Source organism: Tupaia chinensis, unplaced genomic scaffold, assembly GCF_000334495.1.
Source record: "Tupaia chinensis unplaced genomic scaffold, TupChi_1.0 Scaffold000050_1, whole genome shotgun sequence".
Classification (NCBI taxonomy): Eukaryota; Metazoa; Chordata; class Mammalia; order Scandentia; family Tupaiidae; genus Tupaia; species Tupaia belangeri.
The window spans coordinates 235,196-246,120 of record NW_006159508.1 but is presented as its reverse complement, the minus strand read 5'-3'; the positions used below and the strand labels follow the sequence as shown (position 1 = coordinate 246,120).

At 41.7% G+C, this 10,925-nt stretch overlaps 1 protein-coding gene across 1 annotated transcript in view; it reads right to left on the bottom strand.

Moving 5' to 3' along the window:
- Positions 1 to 10,130, bottom strand: part of TMEM178A (transmembrane protein 178A) — a 92,626-nt gene extending 82,496 nt beyond the window's left edge. The window contains exons 1-2 of the mRNA XM_027775220.1: positions 10,018 to 10,130; positions 8,888 to 9,110 (exon numbers count right to left, since the gene is read on the bottom strand). The gene's annotated coding sequence lies outside the window, so the exon portion shown is untranslated. The remainder of the gene's footprint in view (positions 1 to 8,887; positions 9,111 to 10,017) is intronic.
- Positions 10,131 to 10,925: the final 795 nt, after the last annotated feature.

The window sequence follows — 10,925 nt, the reverse complement described above, 5'->3', positions numbered from 1 at the left end:
CATATATACACACACACACACACACACACATATGCCACTTCCAAAAGTTCATAAAAACTGGAATGAAAATACAAGATTTTGGTGCAAAAAATTCTGAAGCCCATTTCTATGAACTTTTTGAGGACCCCCATATGTCATTTGATGTTTTTTCCATAGCAGCCTATATTAGATGTTTTATCCTTAAAAATCTGCCTGGCTGCTTCCCACAGCTACACAATATTCCATTGCATAAATGCATCATAATTTATGCCTCCCACTCTTTAGGTCCTTTCTAATCTGTCATTCTTTTTTTTTTTTAATTTTTGCCAAAAATTACATATGTTCATCAGAGGTGGAAGGGGATGTCCTGAGAAAGAACCCCCCCATGGGGGGATGGTCATGCTATAATCCTTCTCCTCTATTTCTCCTTTCAGGATTTTGGGCATGAATGCACGCACACAAGACTGGCATGTTTTTCAAGCTGCTGGGCCTGGGACTCAAACCACACACTTGGCCATTAGGGATCCAGCTGCCTTAACCACCATGCCACTAACTGGATCCAATTTGTTGTTCTTACACACATTGCTGTAATTAACTTCACTGTGTATGTATTCGTGGACACTTGTTTGAGTATTTTTGAAGAATTAATTCCTAAAAGTTGAAGAATAAACACTTAATGAGGGCTCGGACTTTGGTGTTTTCACTTTAAGCAGCTATCCTGACTTTCATCATCCTTTTATCACCCATTATGCCTCCATGTAGACAACTGTGCACAGCCCAAGACAGATAGTGTCTGGATCATGCAGAGTTGGGAATGGCACTAGAATAGAACCCGTTGCATAAGTTGGGGAGGAGTTATCTGGCGAGCTCTGCAGGGTGACTCAGCCCTCACTTCCGTCCCCTCTTACCCTGTCAAACTCCACATTCCTACTGACAAGCGACATCTGTGTGTACAATGAAACTTTTGACAACACCAGTCTAGGATTGCTTTAAATATATCAAGGAGGTCATGTCACAGTTAGTGAGCGTTCATAAATGACTTCCTAATGAATAAAAACAGGAGGAAGCCCAAACTCCCACTCTGCCAAAAGGTCAGACTTGGGATCCTTTTGGAGACAGGGAGCACTGATCTCTCCCTAGTCAGAAGAGGCCTTTGCTATCCAAGGCGAGGTTCTATATTGTGGGTTGCTCACAACCACAGCCTCTGTCGGCCCCCACAGTCCCAACCTATGCATCTGAACTCCAACTCCTGGAACAAATCCCAACTTTCAGAGTTGTCTTTAGCTTCAAAAAAATCTTTTCAGGGGATACAGTTGTACTTACTAAACATTCATGGACCAATTTATAATGCATTCAATTTTCTAGACCAACTGTAATTCACCTGTTACATTTGGACTCTTTGGCTGTGCTGTAGTTTTTCTAAATTGAAACATTTCTTATGCTCAAAGATTTCCCTGGTGTTCAAAAGCAAAATTGGTTTCCTGTACAAACTTGGCATCACTATCATTAATTAACAGAAAGCAGAATGCCTCTGAGTGTTTACCTTCACAAAGCGTATCCATGCAATGCATTTCTTTCCCAGAGGCACAGTTTATTCCTATAGAGCAGAAATTAAGAATGTATTAAAAAATAAATGCATGTCTTTCAACAGCAGGGAAGTTTTGAGAAGAAGACTACTGTATTTCATGAAAGGACACCAGGCACAGGAGTGTGAAAATTGAATGGAACTGCTCAATACGAGAAAGTAAATTATGTTAAATGGTTCACTTTATCTGAGGCTACTTTTCCATGGTTTGATCCAATTTGCCCAACACAGCATGGGCTGATCAGCCAGCCAGTCCTTAGCTATTCATTGGCCAGCTTTTTTGGCTGATCTGATTATAGCAAGGTACAAGTGTGTGAGGGTGTGTGTGAATGTGTATGCACGCATGCATGTTAGACTTAACATCACCAGTTTTAACTCAAAGGACTCACACAAACTCAGAGATTAAAGTTGGAATTCTCTGAAAATGTCGCACGTCCATATACAATGGAATATTATTTGACCTTTAAAAAGAAGGAAATCCTGCCATTTGTGACATGGATAAAACTGCAGGACATTATGTGAAATAAGCCAGACACAGAAAGGCAAATGCTACATGATCTCATTTACATGAGGACTCTAAAATAGTCGATCTCATAAAAGCAGAGAGTAAAATGTTAGATGACGAGGACAAGTGGGGTGGGAGTAGCAGAAGGAAATGGGGAGATATTAGTCAATGGTACAAAGTTCTAGGAATAAGTTCTAGAGATCTAAGTACACCAATGTGGCTATAGTTAACGATGCTGTAGTATAGGGATCAGCGTAATGGTTATGTCACTGGACTCCATATAGTTGATCACTGTTCGCATCCCGGATCCGGTGACTTAAGACTCATGCTGGGTGTATATGTGTGCGTGCCAAATATCCCAAGGGGAGAATGGAGGAGAAGGGATTGCAGTGTGGCCATCCCCCTAAGGGGTGATTTCTCACTTTCTTTCTCTCTGTCTCTCTGGTGAGTACCCATGCCCTATAGCAAAAAATCTCTCTCTCTAAGACAAAAGAAAAGAAAGAAAATGGTAGCTCTGTGTGTAGTAATGGTTATGTCAATTGCTTGATTGTGGTGATCATTTTATAATTTATATGTACATAGAAATATCAAGGTGCACACCTTAAATATGTGCAATTCCTATTGATCAATTATAACTCAATAAAGCAGGAAAAAGTTGTAATTCTTTTAAAGGTGTGTATGAAAGTGGAACTAAACAAAAGTACTTTGCATAGTTTATTTTCAGCTGATATGATTTGGATCCTGGTACATCTAATCCCATGAACCATACTGTATTGGACTCATCAGCAAAGTCAGGACATTTTTTTTATGCAAAAATGTGACATGACTTTTCCAATGACCCAATAATATTAGTCACATTTCTAAATTTGCATGAGATGATTTTAACTTATAATGACCCCTGGGTGCATCTAATTTTTTTTATTTAACCTTATTTATTTGTTTGTTTATTTATTTATTTTAATTTGACCAGAGAGGGACAGAGAGAGAGAGAAAATGAGAAAGCAAGACTGAGCCCAGGTCCAGGACTCAAACTGTGGTCAACCATGTAGGAGTCCAGCGCCCTCAACCACTACACCACCTGCCAGCCCCACCCCTGGGTACATCATCAAGTAGGGAATCACATTTTGTGTTATGTTTGCCTTTGTTACTTTTATATTTACACCCCTAACAAGATTAGGGGTATAACCAATACTAATAAACACTGGACACTTGATAAATACTTGCTGACTTTAATTATGGATGATCACTTCCCTTCACTTCCCTCTACTACAAATATCCTATAATAGAAAACATAAAATATTTTAATTTAAAATTTAAAATCTTACTTAGAAGCTTTCAGGCTTGTTGCACATAAAAAGCAGGAGGCACAGTGAGACTACAGTAGAGGAAATGGCCTCGTTGGCAGTCCTCTTTCCTTTTCCCCTTCTGTTGAAAGCAGGGCCAAAGCCAAACAGAGCAATGCCATGTGTCCTGGGAGTACTGAGTAACATCAATTCTATTAAACTGAAAATGGGACAGAGCCCAGACTTCGGCAGACGGGAAGCTCACTGCGACCTTGGCAGCAAAGGGCTGGCAGGAGTAAGCACGGAGAACCAAAGAGCCAGCAGGGCAGGCTGCAAACTTTAAGGTCCTGTATCCTTTGACAGGTGCCACTCGCTGGCCTGTAAATGGATTGCAAGACCTGCAAGATACGCTCCCCACCCCCCATCTGCCCCATACTCGACCCCTGCCTGCCCTCTGTGGCCCAATAACCATTCGTTTCAACTTGGCACCTCTGTCCACCTGTTCTTTTGGACAGCAACCCACATGCTCATAGCATGTCTTCTCCTTCCCTGTTTGGAAATGCTTCAGCCCCTTTACTAGAATTGTGAGCCTCAGAGCCCCTCTCCTGTCTTCAGGACTCATTCCTGTAGCTGCACCCGGATGCAGTCCAGGCATGCAGCCCAGTATTCCCAGCCTCCAGTCTGCCCTCAGTTCAGCACGGCCTCAAGGTACAATCCTCACAGGACCTAGCAAAATCAGACACAGTTCAGCATTTGTGGATACATGGGGCTTCAGCCCAGAGGAAGGCACGCAGTAGCAAGAGATCAAAACTGGGTCAGGCAGGAGAGTGCTGGTCGGCATGACTGTGAAGGCCTGGTGGTAAAGAACCAACACCAGAGCCAACTCAAGTTGGGCATTCGGGGCTATGTCCCTGCACTCCCAGGCTGAGAATGGGAACTAATTCCCCAGGTGAAGCTAACCTGCTTCCTGCTAGAACTGATTTTGTAGTATGGTGGATCTGTGGTTAGGACCTTTTAAAGTCTACCTTGAAGAGTTAGAAAGGACATAGTCCAGAGAAGAAAGATGGGTTCAAGGAGTAAGTGACGCAGCTGCTTCTCGGAGGAGATGCAGACTTTAAAAAATAACCGTGATGCAGCAGGAATTCTCTGCAATGCTCCACTCACGTGAAAAGACTCTAGGGTAGCAACCCAAGGCCACCCTGTACATGCAGGACATGTGCTGACAGAGGATCAAAGCATGGAGACTCTGTGGGCAGTGCCTCCTCCTTTGGAGTCCTTTCTCTTATGGAATAAATAAATATAAATAAATAAATAAATGTTAAAAATATTAAAATAGAGTAAGAGAGACAGAAAAAGAGCTTTTCTTTTCACTGAAAAAGTTATATTTGGAATAACTTTTAGAAAGAAAAAAGAAATTGGAGTAGTTAGCAATTTAGGTTTTCCAAATGAAACAGAAAATAATTATGATACTCACTGTAAATTTACTCATAGCCAAGAGCATTTATTTACAGTAGGTATATACCTTGCTGACGCATAGTGAATTGCCCTTTCGAAACTCAGCAAGCTCCAAGTTAGAGAGTAAGTCTCTCTGTAGAGCAGTCGTTCAAAGGAAATACTCAAGCTAGGGAGACAGCCTGCTGATTATTAGGTAACATTTGATCTCACACTCCAGGATCAAAAGTTGTCCTCCCCAAAGTGTATGTCAGTAATTTAATTCTTCTCACCATGTAACCTGATTTGCCATTCTAAGTCAATGCAATCATTGTAGCAAATACTTAAATATGTGCTTCAAACCTGGATAATTTCCCAGAAGTAAGATGTATCTAAGGATTCAATATTCTGATATTTAATAAAAGTTTGAATTGTATTTGCAGCCTGCTCTGATTTAATTTTCTTGAGTTCAATACTTAATAAAACAATAGAAAACTATGGCAAGTATCTTACAAGCCTGGTTCTAGAATCACACTGCCAGAGAGCAAGTCCCAATTTAGCTATTTACTCGTTGTCTGACTAACAGACCTATCTATCTCTTCGGTTTTCTTGCTGGTCCAGCAGGGGTTATAATAGAATCTACTGAACATGGCTGTTATGAGGATTAATAAAGTATTACATGCAAAGAGCTTAGACCATTGTCGAGTACCTAGTGAGTACTCAGTCTCAAACAGCTCTGTTTATTACTGATTAAAGCAGAACTGGACTGCCCCTCCCCTTTTAAATTGTGTTTGCTTGTTTCAAATAACTATATTAAAATCTGCATATTTTCCCATTTATTTCAAATATACGTTGAAATAAATGGTTTTTTTTAGGAAGAGAAAAAGTCTAGGGACCAGCAGTTAGCATAATGGCTATGTCACTGAACTCCCAGTTAGTGGAAAGTGATTTGAGTCCCGGACCCGGTGGCTTAAACTCATGCTGGGCACATGTGCGTGTGTGCCCATGATCCCAAGAGAAGAATAGAGGAGAAGGGATTGCGGCGTGGTCATCACCCCTGGGGGATGATTTCTCACTTTCTATCTCTCTCTCTAACAATTCCAGACTTCAACAAGAAGAATCTGACTTTGAGCAGACTTAAAATATAAAACTGAGATATATCTGAACCAAATACCATTAAAGAGAAATACAATTTTAGTGCAAACTTAAAAACTGGCACGGGGAGGCCAACAGGTAGCCTGGTGGTTAAGGCGCTGAACTCTCACATGGTTGACCATGGTTCGAGTCCCAGAGTGGTAGCTTGCTCTCTCACTTTCCCTCTCTCTCTTTCTCTCTGTCTCTCTCTGGTGAGCTCACATGCCCTGTAGCAAACTGAAAAACAATTGAATTAAAAAAAAAAAAAAACTGGCATAGGCATCTGAGTTCCAAATCTGAAAGGATTTCCACAAAGCACAGAGTGACCTGATGAACAACATAGCGTGACAACGTTACCTATGTCTGTTTGCACCCTCTGGCTGTAAGCCCTTTAATAGCAAGAAAGAGGTCACATTTGCCTTTTATCCTTGGAGGCTAGCAGAGTATCAAGAATCTGGGAGGCATTCAGTGATGCTGGTTGGTTGTTTAAATGAAAGAGATTAGAAATGAGCTATAGACTTGGCACAAATCTAATGCTGCATCCTTTTTTCAATGTGTGCGAGGACTACATCAGAGTCAAGTACTTGTGCAAGATGGCTAGCTGAAGATGCCTTTTTTGTTTAATTTTCCTTTAAAACTCTGAAGGCTTTGTTTTTCTTCCCAAATCTCTGACTGTTTAGGTAGACTATGGTATAAAGGGGATAAAGACATGCAATAACAATAACATCCTTTCATTGAGTGTTTAAATGTGCCTGGCATTATACTAAGCATCGTACACTTTATCTCTATACGTCTAGGATGCATTGGACCCATTTTACAGATGATAAAAATGAAGAACCTAGAGGTTTTCCAAGCTCACACAGTTTACAGCAGATAACATGTGCTGAAACTCAGTTTTATCTGACTCTACAAGGGCCTGCTTATAGCCACTCCATTGTATTCGGCCCCCTCAAAATCATCAAATAACAGGACCTTGCATTTTATCTTGCATTCTGCAGGTGAGGAAATTGAGACACAGAGGTACTTCGCCAAACACCCCATGGCTCATCAAAGCAGAGCCTGGGATTTGAACTTAAGACTCCTGTCCAACAATCCAAAATGCTTTCTCCTGTACCTAATCACTTCCTTTTCGACAAAAGCAGTGCTATTCTAACTTTGGTAAGCCTCCATCAGTCTTTTTACTGAATGCTAAAAAGGTTTTTCCTTCCAGAAATGACTTATTCTCATTCCATAAGCTCAATCAATTCTTTTGTAATCCAAAAATATGCAACAGGAATTAAATTCCACAGGTTAGTAGTCTAAGCACTCATTTTTTTTTTCCCCTTACCTTCAAAATTGCCACTCAGAGGAGCACGCTGCCTGACCCAGACTTTTTTCTAGGAACTGGGACCAATGGAGAAAAAAAAAGACCAAGTTCAAATCTATTTTCACAATCAGGTCTACCATTCACCAGATGAGTGCCAAGCAATAGACGTGGTGACAACAGTTACCTGATGAGGTCCAGCATCTTAACTAAGATGCCCATTGTGTCTAGTCTATTTGTTAAAGACGCCCCTACTACACAGGCCACAGGATGATTGAGTCATTGTTCACCAGACCAGCATTAGGGCTGATGTACAGAGGGAGGGAAAATGCCACAAATGTAGAATACAAATCTGATTATAGCAATAATAATGTTGTCTTTAGTTTAAAAAGAAGCCGCTACTTCAGCCTACATGTGGGGCAATTTCACCCCAGCAATGATGAAGCTGGAACACAGGCCCCATAGCTCACTCCCCTCTTAGAACCAATGGTGCCTTCACAACGAAGGAAAGGGAGAGGATCCAGTTTATGGACTAGGGAAAATGAACATGGGAATTGCCTTTGGAATCACTGTAGAGTCTACCACAGAATCCCCACCACCACTGAGAATGTCTTTTACAGATTTTGAAAAATAGGCATATAGGGACTTTTATTCTATTTTCCCTGTTTTTGTGAATTTGAATCGTCACAATAAAGTATGTTTTGTTTTTGTTTCAAAGTAGTCCTTTCCTAGAGAAGAAGCTCCCCAGAGCCTTCTCTTAGTGACAATGCCTTTCCAGGAAATAGGAGAACTTGAACTTGAACTCAGCAGCCCATGACCTCCAGCACTTAGGTGACCTCTCTGGCCACACAGCCTTGAGGATTCAACCTTCCTGATTTCCAGTCTGTTTCATATTCTCCTCTCCTTTTGCTCCCATTATACCCTGGGCTAGCCCTTATCATACTGTATTTTCCCCTTGTAGTCTTCCTTCAACTCACCAGGAACATAAAAACTTAGGAGAAGGAATCACAACTTGCCTGACGTTGAATCACCAGTGCCTGGTACAATGTCTGCATACAGCCAGCACTCAGTAAACGCTCAGTTAGGAATAAAGCAACCCACAGTGACTAAGTGTACCTTTATTGGTAGTACCTATCTACTAGAGGTGTTTCAAAAATTATTGACATCACTTAGCACAGCAATTGGTTAGATCACTTCGCATAATAAGCATTCATTTAATGGTAGCTGCTCTAAAAATTAGTATTATTGAACCAGTTGGTGGCATGGTGGTTAAGGTGGCTGGATCCCATAGTTCCAGATCTGTAGGCTTGAAAAATGCGCCAGGTGGATGGGAGGTTGTGTGCCCCAAATGCCAAGAACAGAACGGAAGAGAAAGGATTGTAATGTGGCCAGCCCCTCTGAGGAGTGCTTTCTCACTTTTCCTGTCTCTGCCTCTGTCTCTCTTTCTCTCTCTCTCTCTCTGGTAAGTGCATAAGCCCTCTAGCAAAAAATAATAATAATAATAATAAATTAATCATCACTATTATTATTGCTATCATTATCATCACCCACCTATCATATGTTGTTTGTCATCTGAAAAGACATGCTGAGGAAGCTCCCAATCACACTGTCCCTAAGTGGCAGAATTTGAACCTAAGACCAGGGGTCTCCAAAGGACATGCTCTTACCTCTAGGTGATTCTGCTCCACTTCCAGCATCACTGCCAACTCTAACATAAGTCAGTCTGCAGGAGGGCCTCAAAAGAGCCAAGAGCTCATGTGGGGCTACCGCTCACAAATCGCTAGCCTCTCAGATAGGGCATCGGATTCCAGACACAGGACACCTGGCACCTCTCATGGCTGAAGGAGGAGCCATCAAGCTGTTCCAGGCTGCTTGAACTCAATTTAATCCCTGAGTGGACAGAAAGAAACAAAGAGCAGCCATTGTAGCTCGTGTGCTTGAAATAGATGTGTCCTCGCTTGAGTCGCCTGTGCTCTCCCCACATAGGCATTCGCATTCGTGTGTTGAACGTTCACTTTTCCATTAGTTTAATTGTGATTCTGTGAAATCTTGAGAGTGCTGCTAGCCCAATGGCACAGGTTTGGAGTAAGAGAATCCTGGACTGAAATAATTTCCTTTTTCTTCATTTAAACTTGATTCCCTCCTTTTCCCAAAGAGCTATGAATGGCAGCTGTCTGAGAACAGTGTATGAGGCTGACTGGTTGGTAAAGGGGTGCAGTCAGGAATAAGTAGACTATTAGTTCTGCCTGTTTCACCTCCTTGGTAATCTCAGGCAGGTTATCGGATCTCTTTATGCTTCTGTTCGCCCAGCCATAAATGAGGAAAATAATGCACAGATATAATAGGAGCTGGGAATTTGCACTTGCAAAATGCTTGCAAACCTATTTAAGAGATAATAAAAAGGAGTTTACTATATATATGTAAATGGGCACATTAGATTATATCCCAAGAAAACACAGATTTTCTCCATTTTCTGTTTTTCTTTATTTTTAACTTTACTTATTTATTCCTTCCATGAACAAGAGACACGCAGGGGGGGATAGTGTAACCCCAACAGGGTCTTGATGAGATGACCCATCCCCTGCCTCTGCTGCCCCCAGTCATGGGCACATACATGCCTAGCAGAATCAGAGAGATCTCCGGATGTGAACCCAGATCTTCCCCATGTGGATCAACTTGGCAGAATATGGCATTTCTCTGCTGCACCACCATCCACCCTCCAGAAAGCACAGATTTTCTGAGGTTCATTCTCATACGCCTTCTCAGTTCACAGTATCAGGGGGCCACAGCTACTCACACTCAGGCCAAATGCAGTCTTGGGGCCAATTTGACTCAAAGGATCAGATATATCCTCCTTATTGTATGTTTCTCTCTGTGAGCTCAGCCAGGGATCCAGGATAGGACTTCCAGAACACTCAGACACTCCTTTTCTAAATGTATAACCAAGATAAAGTTTTAATTGCATCAAAAACCTACATGAATCCCACACTTTTGGCTTCTGGGAACATTATAACGAAATTTACAGGCCAGCAGATGGCATAGTGGTTATGTCGCAGATTCCCACATGACCAACCACTGTTCAAGTCCTGGACCTGGTGGCTTGAAACTCATGAAGCGGGCTGGCAGGAAGCATGATGCTTAAGGACACTGGACTTAGATATATTTGACTGTGGTTCAAGTCCTGGACCTGGTGGCTTGCTGCTTTCTCACTCTCTCTCTCTCTCTCTCTCTCTGTCTCTCTGTCTCTCTGTCTCTCTCTTTCTCTGTCTTTCTCTCATTTTGTCCCTCTCAGGTCAAATTAAAATGAATAAATAAATAGGTTAAATAAAATGATTCTTAAAAAATAAAAGAAGAAGAAAGAAACTCACTGCAGACTTGTGAGCATGCGTGCCCAAGATCCCAGAAAGAGAATGGAGGAGAAGGGATTGTGGTGTGGCCAATTGCCCTGGGGGTAATTTCTCACTTTCCCTCTCTCTCTGTCTCTATCTCTCTCTCCCTTTCTCTCTCTCTCTCCTTGGTGAGCATACATGCTCTAAGGCAAAAATCTCTACCAAAAAAAAAAAAAGAGAGAGAGAGAGAGAAAAATTCAAAATTACTTTCCTGGCAAATGAAGGAATACCTTAAAACAATGAATGAATCATTGGTTGGCAATCAAGGGTAAAAGGGAGAAATGCCTCAGGACCTAATGGGTTTGCCAACATCATC